The sequence below is a fragment of the Sus scrofa genome, chromosome 14, assembly GCF_054392235.1.
Source record: "Sus scrofa isolate SSC_HxYL_T2T_F1_AM1 chromosome 14, Sscrofa_HxYL_maternal_Yorkshire_Landrace_v2.0, whole genome shotgun sequence".
Taxonomy (NCBI): domain Eukaryota; kingdom Metazoa; phylum Chordata; class Mammalia; order Artiodactyla; family Suidae; genus Sus; species Sus scrofa.
The window spans coordinates 95594224-95618078 of record NC_139396.1 but is presented as its reverse complement, the minus strand read 5'-3'; the positions used below and the strand labels follow the sequence as shown (position 1 = coordinate 95618078).

At 50.0% G+C, this 23855-nt stretch overlaps 1 protein-coding gene across 20 annotated transcripts in view; it reads right to left on the bottom strand.

Moving 5' to 3' along the window:
* PALD1 (phosphatase domain containing paladin 1) overlaps positions 1-23855 on the bottom strand; it is a 151835-nt gene that overhangs the window by 118125 nt on the left and 9855 nt on the right. For 10 of the 20 annotated variants that reach the window (XR_014828071.1, XR_014828072.1, XR_014828073.1 and 7 more), the window contains exon 1: positions 19213-19444. The exons of 7 other annotated variants lie outside the window; for them this stretch is intronic. The gene's annotated coding sequence lies outside the window, so the exon portion shown is untranslated. Of the gene's footprint in view, positions 1-19212; positions 19445-19610; positions 19666-23855 lie in introns of those variants that run through there. 3 more of the 20 variants (XM_084997230.1, XM_084997222.1, XM_084997232.1) reach the window with 1 other exon arrangement.

Here is a 23855-nt window from a genome sequence, read left to right as displayed (position 1 = left end):
ACTTGACCTCGGGTAGCCTCCCTTGAAACCCACACCCATGTATCCCATAAAACCCCCACGTGGAAGGCTGTGGCAGGAAAAGTGGCCAGCTTATCCAGACAGGAAGTGACCTCACCGGATGAATGACAGGCCAACATTCCAACGGGAGCCCCACCTGCTGGCGACCTTCAGGGTCATGGGAGCCTGGAGTGGGTGGGCACGCAGAGGCCAAGGAGGAAACAGGATTTAATGCAGAAGGCCAGGCACACGGCAGGCCCCCAGGCAGGGAAGTGACTTCATCTCACACTCTGTCCTCCTTGCTTCCGCCCCTGGCACGGCAGGGAGTTAACCCTGAGGGGGCCAAGCTTCACCCGCCCTGGCCAACTCTACACAGGCCAGGAAATGAGAACCCAGGCTTTCTCCTCTCCTCGTCCTATGTGCCCCAATCCACACATGAGGAAACTGAGTCTCAGAGAGGCTGACAACAGGCCAGAGACCCCATGGCCTTTCCCATTACACTGAGCTGCCCAGAGGAGGGAAAGACTAACTCAGGGCCGGGAACTCCAGGAAGTCTTCTTGGAAGACGAAGCCACTAAACTGGGCTTTGAATGATGAAAAGCACCTGACTGACAAGAAAATCCTTCTGCACACAGGAAACAGCATAGACAGAGAGAGGCTTGGCACTATGCAGGCTTCCTAGGAAGTATTAAGGTACTTGTGAGGCCAGAAAAGAGGATACGGTAAGGTCGGTCTGAGCCCCAAGAGCACTGGGGACCATGCTAGAGAGTTAGGATGCTGCTCTGAGGGGTGAGATGGGCTGGCCAGGCTGGGGCAATAGGAAAGAGGCATGATGACACCCTGTGTCAATCTAAGATGGCTGCATGGAGGAGGCAACATGAGGGGAACCTCCTGAGCAAAGGTTAAATATTGTTCTGGGACTGTGGGGGCCAGAGCTCTGCAGGCCTCACCCCAGCACCCCAACTAAACTTGGTTTCTCTGTAAAAAGAGAAGGGAAAGGAATTCATAGCACCAATAGTCCAGGGTGCCAAGTTCTGCACCAGAGGCAAACTGATAAAATAGTAGGACCCTAAGTACACAGCTACCTAAGTTCCAGCCCAAGCTCTACCACCACCAGCTGTGTGACCTTGCACTTGACCTTTCTGTGCCTCAACAGCTATTCGATAAAGACAATAACCCTGCCCACCTTCAAAGGCTGAGAGGATTAACTGAGATAATCATCCCTATAGATGCCTTCCTAAGCACGCATGGCCAGTGTTCAATGAATGTTCACTATGTTATTTCTCCATTCTGACCCACACTGAGGCTGAGTGAATTAACTTGGATCACACGGCAAAGACACAGCAAAGCCAAGATTCAAAGTGGGGCCTCTCTGGCCCTGGCGCTCAGGTTTATTCCAGTCCAACAGGCAAAACAAAACCTGGACCAAAAAAAAGGAGTCCCCTTTGTGGCTCAGTGGGTTAAGAACCTGACTCGTATCCATGAGCATGTGGGTTCGATCCCTGGCCTCGCTCAGTGGGTTAAGGATCTGCCGTTGCCGGGAGCTGAGGTGTAGGTTGCAGACGTGGCTCCGACGCAATGTTGCTATGGCTGTGGTGTAGACCAGCAGCTGCAGCTCCAATTTGACCCATGGCCTGGAAATTTCCATGTGCCATGGGTGTGGCCCTAAAATGACCAAAAAAAAAAAAAAAAAACCTGAAACCCTAAAACCTAACACCCGCCAGGCGTGGCTCCTCAGGCCTCCAGGTGGTTTCTGACAGGTGAAAGGTTCCACCAGCTCAACCCTCCAGGGTCCAAGGGACAATAGGGAGGAAAACAACAGGGCACAAGAGCAGGGAAAATAGCTCTCAGTTTCTCCCTCTTCCTGTTTATCTCTCCTCTCAGTCCTGAAGCTCCTGGTAGCTATTTGTTCAGGGAAAAGTCCTGCCAAGAGTGACATCCTGCTAGTGGCTGCCCTGCCAGCCTGTGCTGGGGGCACTGAGGCCCACGTCCCTGCAGTCCCTGCAGACCCCTGCCCAGCCCCAGGAGGCTGCTTCACAAACAGGCTTTCATCAGAAGCCAGGGCCCAGGAAGGGGGACCTGGGCCAGGGAGCAGGGGCCGCTGCCACTGCCTCCTTGGTGCCAGCTGGCCCCCCTCAGTTCCAATTGAGCAGCTCTGATCAACTGATGAGAAGGATTCGAGGAAATGACTGTATGCCTGGGATGGGTGCTGCTCTGGGTAGCAGTGGGGACTCAGAGCATGGGCTATGCAGGCAGGCAGACCCAGTGTCCAATCGTGGCTGACCAATGACTTGCTGTGTGACCCTGGTCAAGTTACTGAACTTCTCTGAGCCTAGGTCCCTTACCCGTAAAATGAGGCTAATATTAGTACGAATTCATAAGGATGTGATGAGGATTACATGAGACAACATAGGGGAAGGGCTGGCACCTAGTAAATGTGAATAAATATTATTTATTTTCATTTCCACTGTCAAGTGGATGCCTTCACTCAATCCTGAAGATCTGAAGTGCCTTTAAAATATGTTCAGGGGAGTTCCCATTGTAGCACAGCGGAAATGAATCTGACTAGTATCCATGAGGTTGCAGGTTCAATCCCTGGCCTCGCTCAGTGGGTCGGGGATCCAGTGTTGCCATGAGCTGTGGTATAGGTCACAGACATGGCTCGGATCCCACGTCGCTGTGACTGTGGCGTAGGTCGGTAGCTGTAGCTCCAATTCAACCCCTAGCCTGGGAATTTCCATATGCCCTGGCTGCAGCCATAAAAAAAAAGAAAAAAAGAAAAAAGAAAAAAGAACGCTCAAAAGAATGATTACAGCCTTCAAAAGGAATGAAGTTTTAACACATGCTAAGACACAGATGAACCTTGAAGACATTATGCTAAGTGTTTAAAAAAAAAAAAAACTAGACACAAAAGGACAATTACAATGAATTCCACTTATAAGAGATACCCAGAGCAGGCAAATTCAGAGACAGAAAGTGGAAGGGGGGTTACCAGGGCCAGGGGGTAATGGGGACTTAGTGTTTAATAAGCACAGAATTTCCACTTGGGAAAAAAAATTTTTTTGGCCATGCCCTCAGCATTCAGAAGTTCTCAAGTCAGGGACTGAACCTGAGCCACAGCAGTGACAACACTAAATCTTTAACCCATTAGGCCACCAGGGACAATTTTTAAATTATGGAGCTGGAAGGTGGTAAGGGGTGAACCAATAGTGTGAACACACTTAATGCCACTGAATTGCCCACTTAAAAATGGTTAAAGGGGTAGATTTTATGTATGTGTGTATGCACTATTTACTGAGGTGTGTCTATTTTACCTCAATAAAAATAAATAAATAATTAAGGCCCATTCAAAAAGCTGAATTTCCATATTCATTTCTGTCCTGGTCCTTGGAGAGTTCAGGGTCAGGTATGATACAGGTGGGACAGGTATGGTACTGGCTAAAGCACCACCTCCCAGGAAGCTGGTACCACAGAACTGAGTGGAGAGAGCTGAGGAAGAGATACACAGGCTACCTCCAAGGTCAATGAGGGCTTCAAGGAGGTAGCTCCCCCGCCAGATGTGCACCAGCCCCAGACTGAGCCACTCCTCCAGGCTCTTTCCAGCACAAGGCCACTCCCCTACACAAGGCTGGAGGGAGAAGCAGCAGACCACAGCTGGGGGCAGAAGGTGGGCAAGGCCAGGGGTGAGAGGGCTTGGAGGCTGGGGTAGATAGGATGAGCTCCCCCATGAGTCACCTTGTGACCTTGAGAAGTCACTTCCCCTTCAGAGCTTCTGAAGCCTCTTTAGTTTCCCTCCTAATAAAACAAGGATTTTACCCCATCCCCCAGCAAGTACCCCTGGATCTACACCCTAGAGAAGTGTTTGTGTCCACCAAAAGACAAGCAGCGGTGTTTAGCAGCTTTCTTCATAATCCTCCCCCAAACTGGAAATAAGGCAAAAGTCCATCTATAGAAAAAAATACACATACTGTGAAACACCCAAACAATGGAATACTATATGGCCATGAAAAGGAACCAGCAGCAGCATCACAGATGAATCTCTGAGTTTATGTTGAGGAAGAAGCCAGAAGGAGCCAGATTAAAAATAGCTCACACTGTTTGATTCCATTTACATCAAGTTCAAGAACAAGGGAGACCAATCCTTAAAAGGCACTTGGATGCATGACCATTTGAGAGTATAGGATGTTCCAGTAATTGACTAGAAACAGATCTCAGGGATTCCAGGCCACTGAAAATGTTCTATATCTTGATCTGGGGATGGGTTACATAGGTGATATATCTTTAACAATTCATCAAACTATGCTCTGATTAACTTTCTGAAATTTACATCTCAATTTACAAAATAAAATACAACCAACTACTAATGCATACTCTGTCTTCCTCTGAGGACCCCAGTGAGGTGACACTGAGAAGCCGTATGCAGAAGAGTTACACAGGTTTTGGGTGGTAGATAAGAACACAGGTTGGGAGTCAGAAGGCCTAGGGATCAAGTCCTGATGCTCCCTCTGACCAGATACAATTTTTTTGTTAACCAAAAAAAAAAAAATTCTTTTTTTTAACTACAGAATTTATGCTTACTGTCACAAGTCAAACAAAGATGTATAAAGAAAAAGGTTTTGGAGCTCCCTGATGGCCTAGTAGTTAAGGGTTCGGCATTGCCACTGCTGTGGCTCAGGTTTGATCCCCTGCCCAAAAACTTCCACATGCCATGGACGCAGTCAAAAAAAGGAAAAAAAATGTGTGCCCTTCCCATCCAGTGCAAGCCCAGCTCTTTTAAGCTTCCTTCTAGAGCGCAAGACAACATAGACATCCCTCCCAGCTAATTACATCTAACTCCAACCCTGACTAAGGGTGTCATATCATTTCATTGTATCGCTACTCATTCAACAAATAGCTACTAAGTATTGACCATGTCAACCAGATAGGCAACTAGGAGCAGACCTCCCACAAGACAGAAAAAGAGAGAGAGAGAGTCAACAAATACAATAATGACACATTGTGTACACTGTGATGAGGGCTCCAAGGGCTGATATGCTGAGATAGAAAATGAGAAAGGCAGGAAAAGGATATACAGGAGTTCCCGCTGTGGTGCAGTGGGTTAGGAATCTGACTGCTATGGCTTGGGTCACTGTGGGGGTGCAGGTTTGATCCGTGGCCTGACACAGTGGGTTAAAGGATCCAGCATGGCTGCACCTAAGGCATAGGTCGCAGCTGCGGGTTGCATTCAATCCCTGGCCCGGGAACTTCCATGTGCCATGGGTACAGCCACTAAAAAAATATTTTTTTAATAAAAAATTGTTTAATTGTTAAATAAATTTAAAAAAAATAAAAGGATATACACATCTTCCTCGACTTATGACAGGGTTACATCCCAGTAAACTCAACCTAAGTTGAAAATATCACAAGTCAAAATTGCATTTAAGGAATTCGCACTGCAGTGAAACAGGATCACCCAAGCCCTTTCTGAACATGCTCAGGACACTTACATTAGCCTATAGTTGGGCAAAATCATCTAACCCAAAGCTTATTTTATGATACAGTGTCAAACCCCTTATGTAGTTTACTGAATACTGTACTCAAAGTGAGAAACAGGACAGTTGTGTGGGTGCAGACTGGTCGCCATCACCCATGTGACTGTGCGGCTGATGGAGCTGCAGCTGCACTGCCCAGCAGCACCAGATTTGCACAGCACATATCACGAGCCTAGGAAAAGCTCCAAATTCCAAATTCAAAGTATGGTTTCTACTGAACATGTATCGCTTTCACGCCATCATGAAGCTGAAGAATCCTAAGCTGAACCATCGTGAGTTGGGGCCTGTCTCTATTTTAGATATGATGGTCACAGCACACCAGGCAGAGGATGCAGTCTGTGCCAGCAGCCCGCGCGCATGGAGAACACAGAAGTGAAAGGAGACAGTGTGGTCTCTGGGGCGTGGCTGCACATCCCTGGGCACTTACGTCCTATCGGTCTTACTTCTTTAGGACAGGCTACCAAAATGTGGACTGTTGAGACGAAAAGCCCTATGTGTTTTAAAGACCAGATAACTGCCATATTACTACTTATCCAAAAGATTGTGGCACTTTGTACGGCAGGTGGAATGGCTTCAGAGGGCTGTTTTCCCCACATCCTCGCGGTTCCGGAGCCTTTCCATTTCTGCCCACCTGACAGCTCTCTCCTTCTACGTGACAGCACTCCATGCCCAATCCGCAGAGTGGGGGAAATGACAGTTCCTCCGCTTCAGGCGGCTGTGGTGAGGTTCAGCGAGAAGTAAATCCACCTCACCTGCTGAACCCAGAGTGCGCGCTCAACAAGGGGGGCAGGCTGCTACGGCATCTGCACAAATGCCGACCCTGCAATTACGGTAACAAAGGGAGCTTCCTAGGGGGAGCCTGGAAGCCTCAAACCCACAAGATGTAGCACGGCTGCCCCTGGAAACAGGGATACAGGGAGGAGGAGGCAGAAACCAGAAACCAGGGCTCAGCCAAAAAAGCACCGGGCTGGGAGTCAAGAGACTAGGCTCAAGTCAACCTTTCTGAGACTCAGTTTCCTCCTCTATTAAGTGGGCTGATTTCCTCCCTGTTGATGCGGCCACTCTAAAATCACTTCTGGGGCACCTACTATGCAGGGTATTGCTCTAGGAGCTAACTGTACAGAATAAAAATTCCTGCCTCATACTCGCTAGCTAGAGACACAGAAATAAACTATGTAAAATAGTAAAATATACAGTATATCAGATGATATGTGATTAAAAAAAAGCAAAGGGTTGTGGTGACAAGGTGGGACAGTTTAGGGCATCCAAGGGAAGCTCCACCTTTGAGTAAAGACTTAAATGAAGGGACATGGCGAGCTCTGGGGCTCAGGGAGGAAAATCACCCCAGGTGGGGAGGACCAACTGTGCAAAGGCCCTGAGATGGGTTTGCAGGGGCCATGAGGGGGCCCATTTGGCTGGAGCAAGGTAAGCCAGAGGGCGGGTACCAGGTGGAGGTGTGCTGGAGGCTGGGGTGAGGACACTGGCCTGCACTGTAGGCAAATGAGGAACCACTGGGGGACATGGGGCAGAGAAGTGCCCTGATCTGACTTCTATACTCTAACAGGGTCACCCTGGCTGCTGTGTCAGAAGAATCTGTCAGGGGGCAAGAGCAGAAGCCAGCAGCCTGCTAGGAGTCCACCGTCATTGGGCAAGTGGTGCTGGCAGCCTGGGGCCAGCAAGGCGGTCTGTGCTGGAACCATCCTGAGGGTGAAGCCAAGAGGACTGGCTGACGTGCTTCTGAGGTGGGAGAGAAACAGATGCACCATGGACGACTGCAGGTTTGGCCTGAACAACCAGAGGGAAGGGCTGCACGAACAGAGGTGGAAACAGCAGGCCTTGAGACGGGGAAAGAAAGAGGAGCTGGTCCAAGACCTGTGTGGCCCCCTCTGCAGAGCAGCGAGAAAGCCAGAGAGGGGGAAAGGCAGGGTGGAGGGAAGTCAGGGCAGCATGTCTGAGCCGCTACAGGCCTTGCTGCTCACAGAGCCCCAGCCCCGGGCAGCTACTCAGGGACCCACTTCCCAGGTGGGGAGACAGGGGACGGACTTCCACAGCGAGCCCTTCGCACCCAGAAGCCTGAAAGTGCGGGATGAGCCCAGGCAGGGAGGCAGGAAACCGCCACCCACCACCCCAGACGAGGACCACCACCCAGGAAGTCCGCAGGATCCCAAGAGGGGATGGAGGACTCTGGGTTGTCCAGAGCTGAGACCATGACTCAATCCAGACTCCAAGCTGTCTGCTTTAGGATCTGTGAGCTCCTCCCTGCCGCCCCAGTTGGAATGTAATTCACATACCATAAAATTCACCCTTATTGGCGTTCCCATCATGGCTCAGGGGTTAATGAATCCGACTAGGAACCATGAGGTTACAGGTTCGATCCCTGGCCTTGCTCAGTGAGTTAAGGATCTGGCGTTACCATGAGCTGTGGTGTAGGTCGCAGATGCAGCTCGCATCTGGTATTGCTGTGGCCTCTGGGAACCTCCATATGCTGCGAGTGTGGCCCTAAAAAGACAGAAAAAGAAAATCACCCTTATTAAATTAATTAATTAATTAATTTCAAGGGCATTTAATACGTTCACAATGTTGTGCAACCACCACTACTATCTAACTCCAGAAATCCCAAACCCCCAAAATATAACCCAGCAACTCCATTCCTAGGTATCCAAAGACTTGAACATGAATGCTCTAGTCACAACAACCAAAAGTGATAAATGGAGAAATGAGGCATATTCATACAGTGGATTAATATTCAGTTATAAAAAGAAATGAAGCACTGATAGACACTAAAGATAAACTTTGATGATATTAAGCCAAGTGAAAAAAGCCAGACACCAAAAGTCGCAAATTATATGATTCCATTTATGAAGTACCCAAAATAGGTAAATCCATAGAGACAGAATGCAGATTAGTGGTTGCCAGGGGCTGGGGAGAGGGGAGCATCAGGAGTGACTGTTTTATAGACAGAGAGTTTCCTTTTGGGTGATGAAAGGTTTTGGATGCTGAATATCATTAATCATCAAGGAAATGCAGATCAAAAGTACAATGAGCTATCACCTCGCACCTGTCAGGATGGATATTATAAAACAAAAATAAAAAAAGAGAAGTGTGTTGGCAAGGATGTGGGGAAATTGGAACCCTAGCATGCAGTCGATGGAAACGCAACATGGCACAACCACCATAGAGAACAGCATAGCAGTTCATAAAATTTAAAAACAGGAGTTCCCGTCGTGGTGCAGCAGAAAAGAATCCAACTAGGAACCATGAGGTTTCGGATTTGATCCCTGGCCTCACTCAGTGGGTTAAGGATCTGGTGTTGCCGTGAGTCGCGGTGTAGGTCGCAGATGCAGCTTGGATTCTGCGTTGCTGTGGCTGGGGTGTAAGCCGGCAGCTGTAGCTCCGATTCGATCTCTAGCCTGGGAACCTCCATGTGCCCCAGGTGTGGCCCTAAAAGGCAAAAACAAAGCAAAACAAAAAAAAACCTTAAAAACAGTATTGCCAGATGATCCAGCAATCCCACTGCAGGTATTTACCCAAAAGAATTGAAATCAGGGTCTCAAAGCAGATATTAGCAGATCATGTTCACTAGACATAACAGCCAAAAGGTAAAAGCAGTCCAAGTGTCCACTGATGGATGAATGGATAAAGAAAATGGAATATTATTCAGCCTTTAAAAAGAAGGAAATTCATGAGAACTATGTCTAGATACTCATGTTGCAACAGAAGAAAGGGTGGGGGAAAAAATGTAATGTACACATGTAAGGATAACCTGACCCCCTTGCTGTACAGTGGGAAAATAAAAAGAAATATATAAAAAAAAAAAAAGAAGGAAATTCTGCAATATGCTACAACATGGATGAACCTTGAGGACATTATGCTAAGTGAAATAAGCTAGTCACAGACAAATATGCATTCACTCATATACGAGGTATCTTAAACAGTCAAATCCATAGACTCAGAGTGGAAGAGTGGTTGCCAGGGGCAAGGGGGAGAGGGAAGTGAGGAGCATAAAGGTTCAGTTAAACAAGCTGAATAAGCTCCAGAGATCTGCTGTACACCACTGCCCTTACAGTCAAAAAAACGATATTAGGAGTTCCCATTGTGGCTCAGTGCAGTCTCCATGAGGATGTGAATTCAATCCTTGGGCTCACTCAGTGGGTTAAAGATCCTGAGTTGCTGCAAGCTGTGTTACAGGCTGCAGAGGCAGAACAGGTCTTGCGGTGGCTGTGGTGCAGCACAGTTGCAGCCCTGATTTGACCTCTAGCCTGGGAACTTCCATATGCTGCAGGTGTGGCCATGAAAAGAAAAAAAGAAAAGGGGAGTTCCCGTCGTGGCGCAGTGGTTAACGAATCCGACTAGGAACCATGAGGTTGCGGGTTCGGTCCCTGCCCTTGCTCAGTGGGTTAACAATCCGGCGTTGCCGTGAGCTGTGGTGTAGGTTGCGGACGCGGCTCGGATCCCGCGTTGCTGTGGCTCTGGCGTAGGCCGGTGGCTACAGCTCCGATTCAACCCCTAGCCTGGGAACCTCCATATGCCGCGGGAGCGGCCCAAGAAATAGCAACAACAACAACAAAAAAAAAGACAAAAGACAAAAAAAAAAAAAAAAAAGCTATTGTACACTTAAAATTTTGTTAAGAGGGGAGTTCTCAGGTTAAGTGTTCTTACCACAATAAAATTCAACAAATTTTTAATGTTTGGCAACTAGGGAGAAGTAAAGGTTGCACAACTTTGTGGCTGTACTAAATACCATTGAATTGCATACTTTAAAACAGTTAACTTTATGTGAATTTTACCTCAATTTAAAAAAAGGAATGAGCAGGCCCTAGATCGTTCAAGTGACCATCTCACAAGCAGGCGCCACTGTGCAATTTGGGGCTGGAGCCTGCTCTTGTGTTAGTGATCCAGTTCCTTCTTCGGGAAGGCCAGATAACATCACTGCACACAGCACAGCCAAAGGCTGTGGTTCAAGTAAGAGAAGGGGAATGGGGTGGAGAACTGAGCCACCCAGAGCCCCTGGCAGCCTGGATGTGCCCAATTCAGAGGCCTGGCATCTCAGCAGTCAGGACCCTGTTCTTGCTGAGAGCAGGCCTGTGAACTGAGCATCTCCGTTTGTGCCAAATTCTTGGAGGAATTGGGTTTAAGAGCCATTAGATGCAGATTTCAGTAGCGCCAATATTTCACCCTTATCTTCGATCAAATGAGCTAGTTTTCCAGGTTATCAAGTGATGCACTATTAAAGCAGACATTTGGGGACTCACTCACTGGCAGTTTAGGCTCAGATGTGAGTGGGGTCAACCACCCATATCTTTTTGAGTTCTGCATCCTCGGATTCAACTAACCTCAGATCAAAAATATTTGGGAAAAGGGAGTTCCCGTCGTGGCGCAGTGGTTAACAAATGCGACTAGGAACCATGAGGTTGCGGGTTCCATCCTTGCCCTTGCTCTGCGGGTTAAGGCTCTGGCATTGCCATGAGCTGTGGTGTAGGCTGTAGATGCGGCTCGGACCCAGTGTTGCTGTGGCTCTGGTGCAGGCCGGTGGCTACAGCTCTGATTCGACCCCTAGCCTGGGAACCTCCATATGCCGCGGGAGCGGCCCAAGAAATGGCAAAAAGACAAAAACAAACAAACAAACAAACAAAATATTTGGGAAAAAAAAATCCCAGAAAGTTCTGAAAAGCAAAACTTGAATTTGCTGTGTGCTGGCAACTATTTACATAGCATTTACATTGTATTTACAACTATTTACATAACATTTACATTATATTAGGTATTATAAGTAATTGAAAGAGAGAGAGAGAAATTTAACAGATAGAGGAGGAAGTGCATAGGTTATATGCAAATACTAAGCCATTTTACTTAAGTCACTGGAGCTTCAGCAGTGGTTTTGGTGTCCGTGGGGGTCCTGAAACCAATCCCACCCAACCCCCCAGGATGCTGCCACGGGACAACTGTAATCAAAATGATCCCCCAACTAGCCAGCCAGGCCAAACTTTAGAAAGGCCACTCTGCACAGCTGGCCCGAGCGACAAAAGCAGGGGAAACAGGCCAGCTCTCCGCTATCAACCCAACATGGGCAATTTCATTTCAATTCACTTCCTTCCAATTAAATGAACACTCTTCATTTGAAATGGGTCAGCTTTCTGGCTTTATTGTTTCACTCTGGGTTTATTTCATGTTGGCTTTATAGTTAGATGAAAACTATGTAAGTCTAAGCACTTACACCTAGTTTTACATTTTGTACATTTAAGGTATAAGAAAATGTAAGTCAACAAGCAATGCTTTTTTTTTTCCTTTAAAAGGGAGTCCACCAAAAAAAAAAAAAAAAAAAAAAAAACCACATACTTATGATTCCATTTGTATGAAATGTCCAGAACAAGCACATCTATAGAGGCAGAAAGTGGACCTGTGGGGTGGGAAGCAATGACTAATGAGAACAGGGTATCTTTTGGGGCTGATGAAAATGTTGTAAGATTAATACTGTAGTAACAGATGTACAACTCTGTGAATACACTAAGAGCTACTAAATTGTGCACTTTCAATGGCTGAGTTGCACTTTCAATGGTTGAGTTAAATCTCAATAAAGCTATTTTTAAAGGGGGGGGGGTCGACCTATTACCCAAGTTTGAGCAGCATGAAGCTGGAGAAATCACAGGGAAATCAACAAACCCACCTATGCATCGCCTCCCTTCCAGGCCCACTCCCCTCTCCCTCCTACATTGTCCCCAAGGGCTCAGGAGACAGAGGCTAAAACAAAACTCTTAAGTGACAAGCCAAGCCCACCCTGGGTGAGCAGGTGGCTGCCTGAGAACACCACAACACGGGATTCCTAGCTCCTGGAATCTACTTCCCACACAATAGTACGAAAGCACTACTTTGAATTATTAAAGTAGGAAAAACTTAAAAACAATGAAAACAGCCAATGTCAGTAAGTATGCAGGGAATGGGATTCACATATACATCAATGACAGTGTCATGGAAAGAAGCATGACACTGCAGATTCCGAGCTTCAGTGACCCAACTGGCTGGGGTTGGGGGACAGAGCCAGGAGTAGGCAAATCTGAGCACAGGTGGCCCCCCTCCTGGGGAGGCAGCAGACATATCCCTACCCTCTCTCTACCCACGCGCCAGCACAGCCAGCCACAAAGGACAGGGTCCCTATCAGTGAGACTCCAAGCACGCTGACCAAAACAGTCTGCCTCAGCAAGGAGCCACTCCGCTATAACAGGAGGGGAAGCCTCAAGGGTTCCTCTTCTGTCGACCCAGCAAATTTCCCTCTCCTTGGGCCTGTTCCTTCCGGCCAGACACTTTACCGAGACAGGAAGAGGAAGCCCCCGCTGGCAGCTGTGGGTGGGAGGCAGTGAAGGAGCAAGCAGGCGTGCACGTCCACCCTGACGCCCAGCTGCCAACCTGTCTGCCCCAGGACACACTGACCCCTTCTGTCCCAAAGCCGCCCTCCTCCAGAAACCTGCTTGGAATCAACCACCTCCAGGAAGCCTTCCTTCTGTCTCCGCAAAGCCTCACTGAGCCCCAGCTCGGAACCAGGGGAGGGAGGAGGGAGTGGACACCTGTTTGCATGGTCCAGGCCCTCACCTCTCAGCCCTCAGCTCAGGGGTGGCAGATGGCAGGGCTGGGAGCACGCTCCTAGGGCTAAGGGCTAAGTGAGAAAGCGGGCGCCCACGACCTTGGACCAAGTGCAATGCCAAATCAAAACTACACAAATCCACACAGAGGCACAGGAGAGCCAACTACAGCTGGAAGAGGTCTTCTAGGCCCTGCCAATCAGGGCCCTGGGAAGCTGAGGGGGTCAGCACCAACCTCAGGGATGCAGGAGAAAGATTCAGAAACTACAGTACAGCCATCAATGTGGACACATCCACCAGCCACTCTGTGACCAGCAGCCCTGGGATTGACTCCTTCCTGGGGTCTGCAGTTCCAGGGAAAGGAAAAGAAAAGGGGAGAAGTTCCCCTCTGTGCTTTCTAAACAGAATCTTCCAAAATGCCCAGTGTCACCGCCCTTCACCCTGGGGAAGGCCCGCACAGAGGCCACATGGCCTGCCAGGATGCAGAGGCTGGCAAAGTCCGAGATCATCTGAGGGCACCCACTTCTCTCCCCCCTGCATGCCCCCGACCTAACCTCTTGGCAGTGGGGCTGTTTCTCATGGGTGAGGGCGGGAAGCCCTGGACCCACAGCCAGTCCAGCACCACACCCTCCCTCCCTCCTGGAATTTCCAAAAGCCCTGCTCCCTGGGAGCCCACGGGGTCAGAAGCGGCACACCCAGTTCCCAGCTGCTCCCCATGGCCTGCCATGGGCATAGAGGTTACCCCAGATGCCCCGTGTCTCTCCCTCATCAAAGTGCCCCAGCCTCAGGACAAGCAGGGGCATTCTTTAGACCTAAAGCCAGTCCACTTGTCAGTTACAGGAAATAAAACACCTTCCAAGGTCCAGGAATTCCACTATTAGGCATTCACTCCTTAGGAGAGGTTTCAAAGGCTTCGATGCATTCCTGAGGAGGGGGACCTATTATTTACCTATGGGCATCCTCAGCTAAGAGCAAAAGTAGGCATGTTGATACTGGGGCGGGAGCAGTCTGAAGCCCCAGCTCAAAAATGAGGGGCCCCCGGGAGGGCTGGTGGGCATTTATAAGAGGATCAGGGGGAGGGTGTCCCCTGGGGAATGAGGGGACCACGAACATGATTCCTTAAAGGAGAGCGGAAGGCCAAAACTCCAGAGGGCCTCTAGCTTATGTCCTAATAGGGACACCAGGGCTGCCTCAGAGCCCAGTGTGGGAGGGACAGCAGGTCCCAGCAAGGTCTCTCCTGACAGGCCCGAAGTGCTGAGGGTGGGCCCCACCCCAGGTCTGTGGATCTGCGCCATGTTCCCAAATACACCAAGCTGTCACATCTCTGCACAGGCTGCTCCTTCTGCTTGGGAAGCCGTTCTCATCCTTGCAAACTCTTGGCCATCCTTCAAAGCCCACCTGAAGTGCCACCTCGTCCCCAGGCAAGCCCTCCCCTCATTCCAGCTCCAACCGTAGCTGGCACCACCCCGGGAAGCAGTGGGGTGTGGCATAAGGTGCCTCTCTCACCTGGCAGGGGCTGAGTCTCACTCACCTTTGGTCCCCTGTACCTCAGACTCAACCCGGGTCCAGGAAAGGCCAGGAACCAAATCAAGATGCCATCCGGGTGCCTCCCTGCCGTGAGGCACTGTGCAAGTACCCGGCCTCTGTGGCCTCAAAGCTCTCTTCCTCTGCTGAGAAAACTAGAATCATGGCAAGAGTGGCACCTAAAGAGCACTTACTATGAGCCACAAGCCACCCCAAGGGCTCTCCGTGTGCTATGGAGACCTTTCATCCTTATGACCTTCTTATAAAGGAGTTACTATTATTAATCCTGTTACACAAGGAAATCAGGCACAGAGAGGTTAAGTGAGTTGACTGGTGCCAGAAAGCTAAAGAGGAAGAAAGCCAAAATTCAGACCCTAGTGGTCTGGTTCCAGACCCGGTATTATTATTATTTTTGTTTTTTTAATAGGGCTCCATCTTGTTCTTTTTCTGGGGGGAAGGGGATCATTGTGAGATGGTTTTACATGAAGTTTTTTGTTTTTCTAAGTTTTATTGAAGTATAGTTGATTTACAAGGTTGTGATAATCTCTGCTGTTCAACAAAGTGATTCAATTACAGATATACACACATCCATATTCTGTCTGTCTGTGTGTGTGTGTGTGTGTGTGTGTGTGTGTGTCTTTTCTAGGGCCGCACCTGTGGCATATGGAAGTTCCCAGGCTAGGGGTCTAATCGGACCTGTAGCCACCAGCCTACACCAGAGCCACAGCAACGCCAGATCCGAGCTGCATCTGCAACCTATACCACAGTTCACGGCAATGCCGGATCCTTAACCCACTGAGCAAGGGCAGGGATCGAACCCACAACCTTAGGCTTCCTAGTCGGATTCGTTAACCACTGAGCCATGACGGGAACTCCCACACATCCATATTCTTAATCATGTTCTTAATCACTACAGGTCTACTGAGGGGTAGGAAGGTGGTCAGCTGTCAGGACAAGCTCTGAGTGGAAGAGGAATTCAGAGATTTGAAAGGCTAGTTCTCCCCAGGCCTTCTCTTTCCGAAGATCCCAGCCACAGACCTAGGAGGAGCAGCAGGGCCTCCTCCCACACCCAGCCTGCTGCTCCTGAGCTCAGCCCCTTGCTGAGTGCCAGTTACAGGAAAAATGAAAGGCCCATCTGCAAGCCCCTTGGCCCAGACCCAGGAGGTGCATGGCTGCCCACTGGGAAGCAGAGCCATAATTTGGGGCTATTCTTAGCAAACCACTGGCTCCCCTCCCAGAGGCCTGGCAGGCGCAGGCCCAAGCTTCATACACCCTGCCTGCAAGCATGTAGAGGTCCCACAGGGCTAAGGAGCGACTGGTGGGCAGGAAGTGAGGACAAAGCCCTCCAGCTTTCAAACCAGAGGAGTCTGGCCTAGCCAGCCTTCCCAAGGCCAAGCACCTGGGTGCTGAAGTAGCTCTGGAGAGTCCTGGCCACAGGGGAAGGCTGGTCACCAAAGCTCCACTGCCTCCATGTCTGCTCTGCACCAGACCTTGGGCCACGTGCTTTCCACTGATTATCTCACTCTCACCAGGAGGAGCTAGACTTTAAAGATGAGTGAGTTAAGGCAGTAGGCAACTTGCCCAGGTCACGCGGTGAGTTAGTGTCCAGCTGTATCCCCCCATCTCCAGGTTGGGCCACAGCCCTTCCTGTCCCACCGTGGGGTTTGGTGGAGGGGCAGTCCATACCAGAGAGCAAAGGTCTCATCAAAGACCCAAGGGCATGTCAACTCTTTCTCTCCCCCTGGGATTGTCCCTTCCCTGCCAGAAACCCTCAGGCCTGGGCTCAGAAGGGGAGTCCCCAGCCAGGTGCCTCCCCTCCCTTGGCTGCCACACTTCAGGAAACTCTGGAGACACCAGGGAGATGAGCCTCAAAGTCTGGAGCATCCCTGCAGGTGCGTCAGGTGTGCACCTGGTCCTGTAACTTAGCGAGTGAGAAGGTCAGAGGACTCAAAGGGTGAAACAGAGGATACTGAGCCCTTTGGGATCTTCAAACCCCAAAGTGGGAGTCTAGAAACAAAGCCACACCACACAACACCTGCACCGCCACCACCCCAAACACGTCAACTTTCAGGCTCTGCTGCCACTGTCATAGGGATACCTGAACAGCAGGTGCCCCGGACTCCCTCTCGGTTCCCACCTCTGACTGTGTCTTGGCCTCGCTGCCAGGTGACTCAGCGGGTATAAGGGTCTATGTCCCGGGGCTCACAGCCAACTCCATCCCTGCCCAGGGGTTCAAGCCACATCCGTGTGGCTCCACATCTCATGCACGTGAATGCCAGCTCACAGCTATGTCTGTGCTCCCATGAGCCCGCCCATATGTCTGTCCACTTCCATCAGCCAAATCTCCATGCCCGAGTAGATCCGTCTACACAGTATCTGCAGCCCGTGCGTGGTCCACGTTTGTATGTTCACACTGTCTACCCCTGCACGTGTCTGTGCCCTGAGGTGCTTGCCCGCCTCCCATTGTCTGCCTTTGTCTGCCTTCCCACCCATCTGGACGCTGTTCCTCCCTGGCCCTGCCCATGCAGCTGTAAATCTGAGCACATCTGCCCATGCCAGCATTCCCCACCTGTGCCCCGGTGACCCTGTGTGTGCCATCTATCTGGAGTCAGGTGGGTGTGCTCCCCCATGTGCTCACAGTGCTGGCCAAGGACTAAAGGGTGAGTTCAGCAACTCCCACCCCCAGAACGGCACCCAAGGCCATGGGCATGAGCACACTGCCACCTCCGCAAAGCATTCCAGAAAGAGAGACCTGCCAGGGATGCTGGGGGAGGTGGCAGAGCCCTAGACACAGCAGAGCCTCAGAGATGACGTCAGTGATGCCCTACGTACCACTCACCTCAATCCAGCCTGGCCAGGTCCGCCCACCTCCACCACCCCAACTCCAACCCCCTATGGCCAGTGAGGGGAAGATTGTCTGCACTCACAGGAAACAGTGTCTGGCTCAGGGCCTCCAGCCTGCCAGGCTCATCCCCAGCCTCCCTGCAACAGACTCTTCAGAAAGGAAGTGAGGACTTCCTCCTGTAAGGCTGGATCAAGACCCCAAACCTCAGGAACTCCAGGGAGGCTGAGAGAGTCCTGTGGTCTGCCTGACCCCAGAAACCAATATATTCCTTCAGAAATCCACCAGGAAGCAAAAACAAAAACAGGAGTTCCCGTCGCGGCTCAGTGGTTAATGAATCTGACTAGTATGTGTGAGGATGTTCGATCCCTGACCTTACTCAGTGGATTAAGGATCCAGCATTGCCTCGAGCTGTGGTATAAGTTGGAGACGTGGCTCAGATCCCGCGTGGCTGTGGTACAGGCCAGCAGCTGTAGCTCCAATTCAACCCCTAGCCTGGGAAGCTCCATATGCCACAGGTGCGGCCCTAAAAAGACAAAAGACAAAGAAAGAAAGAACAAAAGCAAAGAACCCACCTGGGAGCGGGGCTGGGGAATACCCCTGCTGCTCCCTGTCCATGAAGGGGGGTGAGAGGCCCTAACAACTAACAGGGAAATAAAAAAGGATGGATATGGAGCCAGAACATTTTAAACATACCTGCATGGTTGCACAAGAACTGGATCCCAGCTCCCTGGTGATCCAGCCTGTGTCACTCATTCAGCAATTAATCATGTGTAGCCTTTTGGTATTTTCACTAATATTATTCGTCTGGGAGCAGTATGGAAACCCAGTATTCACGAACTTTCTCTGTGCTCACATCGTGTCTCCCCCAAACGGCTGAGGACGGACCCCTCCAACTCCTCCCATTCTCCCTGGCAGAGCCCAGTGCCTGGCATTTAAGCGCTCAGTCCCTGGGTCCACGGTGCTCTGCAGGAAGCCAAGGACTTGGTGCCCAGAACTCTGGTGGAGAATAGAGAAGCTGGGAAGCTTCCTGATGTTGGGGAGCTTTATTTCCATTTCTGACTCCCCAAAAGAGAACACAACCATCCCTTCAAGAGTCCAGGGCAGCCATCTCCCACACACCGTGCTCCGCTTTTCTGACAGGCCACTTGCCCCTTCGGGGAAAAAAAACCTCTGAAGATTAAAAGGGTGCTCCCCTGGGAGACACAGGCATACAGAGGGAGAGGATGAAAATGAGGCCCAGCAGCAAAGCTTGCACCCGCGGGGACCACAGGACTCTTCCAATTCCATGGACCTCAAGCCCCTAAAGATGAGCCCAGGGCGCCAGGTGTGCATCATGAAGAAGCTTCCCTCCCCGCAGCTGCACAGGAAGCCCAGTTTACCGGCCTTGCTCCCAGGCCTGGCCATGAAGATTGGAGGTGTGGCCAGCCCACATTTAGCCCAACATCTACCCCAGGCCGAAGGAAACCTCCTGGAGGAAGTGGGTATAGCCCAGAGCCAGACAGACAGAAAGACTCAACTGCGCCTCACTGTTTAATAGCTGAGGTTCCGCTTTTCTCCCAGGCACCAATCCCCTATGGGTTTGGATGGGGGCCCAGGACCTCTCCACTCCGCGAAGCCCAGGTGGGCGTGCGCTCTGGGGGATGGGAAGTGCGCGGTCGGGGCATCCCCCTGCCCCAGGAGTGCTCAGATGACTCCCGAATCAACCCTCCCTCCCCAGCTCCGGGTCCAGACGCATCCGTACCTGCCAGCCCACCGCTCCAGGGGGCATCCGCGCTCCTTCGGCCGGCGAGCTGCGCCCGGACTGCGGGCGCCGAGTCTGGCAGCAGCGGGGTGCGCACGGCGCGGGCTCCGGCTCGCTCCTCCCAACTTCCCCAGCCCATCCGTGGGCAGAGGCGGCTCTGGAGGCTGGCAAGCCAGGCGCGACAAGGCGAGGCCAGGAGATCCGGAGCCCGCGCTAGCCGGCGAAGAGAGCTGCCCCAGCTAGAGCGCGCCGCCCGGCTCCTCGCGCCCCGCGACCCCCACGCCGAGGGGCGGACCTGGCCAGCCCGCCAATCAACGCGCCCGCCGCCTCCCCGCCAGCTCAAGCCCCGGCCCCAGCCTCGGAAGGGGCGGGGGGCTCGGATTTAAAGACACACTCACCAAGCCGCGTCCCGATTGGCATTCCAGAGCCGAGGCGGCCGGGCCGGGAGGGAACGGCTGGCCCCACCTTCCCCAGCCCCGCTTCCTCCCTTCGCCCGCCCACCCTCCGCTTGGGAGGAAAAGTTTGGGGCGGGGGAGACTGCCTGGGAAGCCAGTTCCTCTTCCCTTGTCATTAGTTCGGCTCGTTCTGGAAGATGACCAAACCGTACATCCAGTCTCCCTGGCAGGAGAAAGAAGCGAATGCTCTCGGCGCCACACCCCCTCCCAGACTCCAGCTCTCCGGGAGATCGGCGGGCCTGGGCTACCCTCGCCCATCTCTGTTTTTTAAAACCAGGCCAAGCCTGGGCAGGACCGAGAATGCGGGGGGGGGGGGGGGGGGGAAATTCCTCGCTGTGCTGTGCAAACTGAGCCAGGTGATTGCCCTCTCTGGACCGGTGCCACAGGAGTCTTTTAACGGAGCCCTTAAAAAGCAGATTGCCCATGCTACTGGTACAAAAACAGAACCATAGATCAGTGGATCAGCATAGAAAGCCCAGAAATAAACCCACGCACCTATGGTTATCTACGGACAAAGGAGGCAAGAATGAAGAAAAGACAGCCTCTTCAATAAATGGTTCTGGGAAGACTGGACAGCTACATGTAAAAGAATGAAATTAGAACACTCTATAACACCATACGCAAAAATAAACTGAAAATGGATTAAAGACCTAAACAAAAGACCGGATACTATAAAACTCTTAGAGGAAAACATAGTGAGACACTCTTTGACATAAATCGCAGCAATATCTTTTTTGGTTCACCTCCTAGAATAATGAAAACAAAAACAAAAGTAAACAAAGGGAACCTAATTAAGCTTAAAAGCTTTTGCACAGCAAAGAAAACCATAAACAAAATGAAAAGACAACCCACAGAATGGGAGAAAATCTTTGTAAATGAAGCAACTGACAAGGTGTTAATCTTCAAAATATACAAACATATCATACAGCTTTATACAAAAAAAAAAATTAAAAAATGGTCAGGGAGTACCTGTTGGGGTACAGTGGAAACGAATCTGACTAGTATCCATGAGGATGCCGGTTCAATCCCTAGCCTTACTCAGTGAGTTAAGGATCTGGCATTGCTGTGGCTGTGGTGTAGGCCAGCAGCTGTAGCTCAGATTTGACCCCTAGCCTGGGAATTTCCACATGCCTTGGGTGCAGCCCTAAAAAGCAAAAAACAAAACAAAACAAAACAAAACAAAACAAAAAAAAAAAGGTCAGAAGCTCTAAAAAGATAGTTCTCCAAAGAAGATGGAGAGATGGCCAAAAAGCACATGAAAAGACGCTCAACATCACTAATTATTAGAACAATGCAAATCAAAACTTCAATGAGGTATCACCTCACACGAGTCAGAATAACTATCATCAAAATCTACACACAGTAAATGCTGGAAAAGATGTGGAGAAAAGGGAACCCTTCTCCATTGTTGGTGGGAATATAAGCTGGTACAACCACTATGGAGAACAGTATGGAGGTTCCTTAAAAAACTAAATATACAACTATTATATGATCCAGCAATCCCACTCCTGGGCATCTATCTGGAGGAAACCATAATTTGAAAAGATACCTGCACCCCCATGTTCACTGCAGCACTATTTACAATAGCCAAGACAAGGAAGCAACCTAAATGTCTATCCACAGATGATTGGATAAAGAAGATGTGGTCCATATGTACAATGGAATATTACTCAGCCAGAAAAAAAGAATGACCTAATGCCAGTTGCAGCAACATGGATGGACCTGGAAATTATCATACTAAGTAAAGTAAGTCAGTCAGAGAAAGACAAGTTATCATATGAGATCAATAATGTGGACTCTAATAAAAATGATATGAAAGAACTTATAAAAGAGAAGATTTTGAAAACAAATATATGGTTACCAAAGGAGAAACATGAGAGAAGAGAGATAAATTAGGGGGATTGGGATTGACATATAAACACTACCATATATAGAATAGATAAGACATGGAAACAACCTAAATGTCCACCAACAGATGAATGAATTAAGAAGATATGGTACATAGACACAGTGGAATACTACTCAGCCATAAAAAAGAACAAAATAATGCCAATTACAGCAACATGGATGGAACTAGAGACTCTCATACTGAGTGAAGTAAGTCAGAAAGAGAGAGACAAATACCATATGATATCACATATCTGGAATCAAGTATACAGCACAAATGAATCTTTCCACAGAAATGAAAATCATGGACTTGGAGAACAGACTTGTGGTTGCCAAGGGGGAGGAGGAGGGAGTGGGATGGACTGGGAATTTGGGGTTAATAGATGCAAACTATTGCCTTTGGGATGGATAAGCAAGGAGATCCTGCCGTATAGCACTGGGAGCTGTATCTAGTCACTTATGATGGAGCATGATAATGTGAGAAAAAGAATGTATACGTGTAACTGGGTCACCTTGCTGTACAGTAGAAAATTGACAGAACACTGTAAATCAGCTATGATGGAAAAAATAAAAATCATTTTTAAAAAGGAATAGATAGGTAAAAAGGACCTACTATGTAACACATGGTAATCTACTCAATACTGTGTAATAACCTGTATGGGAAAAGAACCTGAAAAGGAATGGATATACTTATGTGTATGACTGATTCACTTTGCCGTACACCTGAAACTAACACAACTTTGTAAGTCAACTCTATGCCAATAAAATAAAATTAAAAAAAAAAAAGTGCAAGACTGTCCACTCAATCATGGGCTTCTCCCACGCCCTGGACACCCAGAGAAACGTACTTCTTGGTCCCCAGAGACAAAAAAGGAAGAACAGGGCTCTGCTCCCACCCCATAGCTCAATCCCCACCCTCAGGAGGGCTGTGCCTACCTCCCAGGCTACAGGGAGCTCCCCAGATGCCCCAACAGCCCACGCCAGCCCTCGGCTCACACCCACCAAGAGCGCCCACATGCCTTCACTCTCTGGCCACTGTTTCCTCTCAGGGAGATGGGCTTTGTTACCGCTGGTAAGTCACTTCCTCCTTCTTTCTGCTTCCTTCCTCCTTCTTCCTCACCTGTCACCACCTGCCTCTCCTCCAATCAGAGCTGGAGCGGGAGTCAGGGAAGTCCTGGTTTCCCTGGGATGAAGGTAGCGCAGGCCTCACCTGGCTCCAAAGTCAGGCCAGAAGGCGCCTGGGCTAGAAGAGGGGCACGCGGGTCCTGTGCCCGTGTGAGCCCTAAGAACAGACAAAGACAGGAGGAATGGCTATTATTTGTGGTGTTCTTACAAGGTCTCCAGCACCTAAGTCTCAAGTGCCCAGGGGATAATATTATGAGATAACTACTTTTATTATTGCTCTTTTAATGGACGAGGAAACTGAGGCCCAGGGAAGACTCGCCCTCAGCTCCAGGCCTCCTCCTGTCCCATCCAAAGCGTGTGAGGACAACAGGAGAAGAAAAAGTCCAGATTTGACTTTCAGAATCCAGAAGAGCGAGGCTCAAGTTGGCTCATAGTTACTGCCTGTGTGGTCTGGGGATAATGACAGAACCTCTCTGATCTTCGAGTTCCTCAGCCAGAAGATGGCCTGACCTCCTTCAAAGAGGTGTTGAAGAATGAGGGAGCTAAGGTGCGTGATGCCCTGGAGCGTAGCAGGTGGCACATGGTAAGCTCCATCCTGGGGTACTCTTCCCTTCCTTCCTCCTCTTTGCACCACCTCATAACCCGCCTACCCTCTGTCAGATTCCCTGACTGATGCCCCTGCCATACCGAGGATCCTGAGTTCCAGGATAATGTCCCTTTGTGCCAAGACTAAGGTAGGGGTACACATGTGCATACACACGCACACACACTACTCCCCCTCCCTCATATGCTGGGATCTGGGGCTTAATGCCTCTCTAGACTGAGCTCCTGGAGACAAAAGTCCGAGTCTGATCTGTCTCTTGGTCCCCTGGCACATGGGTCATTCATTCATTTGTGTTCACCGTGTACACTGTAGGTGTTCTGGTTGAATCCAGCAGAAAACTCAGAGATGTCCCCAGAAGAGCCAAATGCACAGCCCTCCTGGCTCCAACAGAGAGCCTCGGGCTCAGCTGAGAGACCCTAGAGATAGAGAGCTAGGGGGCTAGAGGTATCTCAGAGACCAGGTACAGACGGCATCCAACCCACCACCAGCCCCTGAGGTTCTGCTAAGTCCCTGTCCAGAGCAGCAAGTCCTAGGGGGTCCACCCAACCGCGCAAAAGCCTGCAGGATCAGAT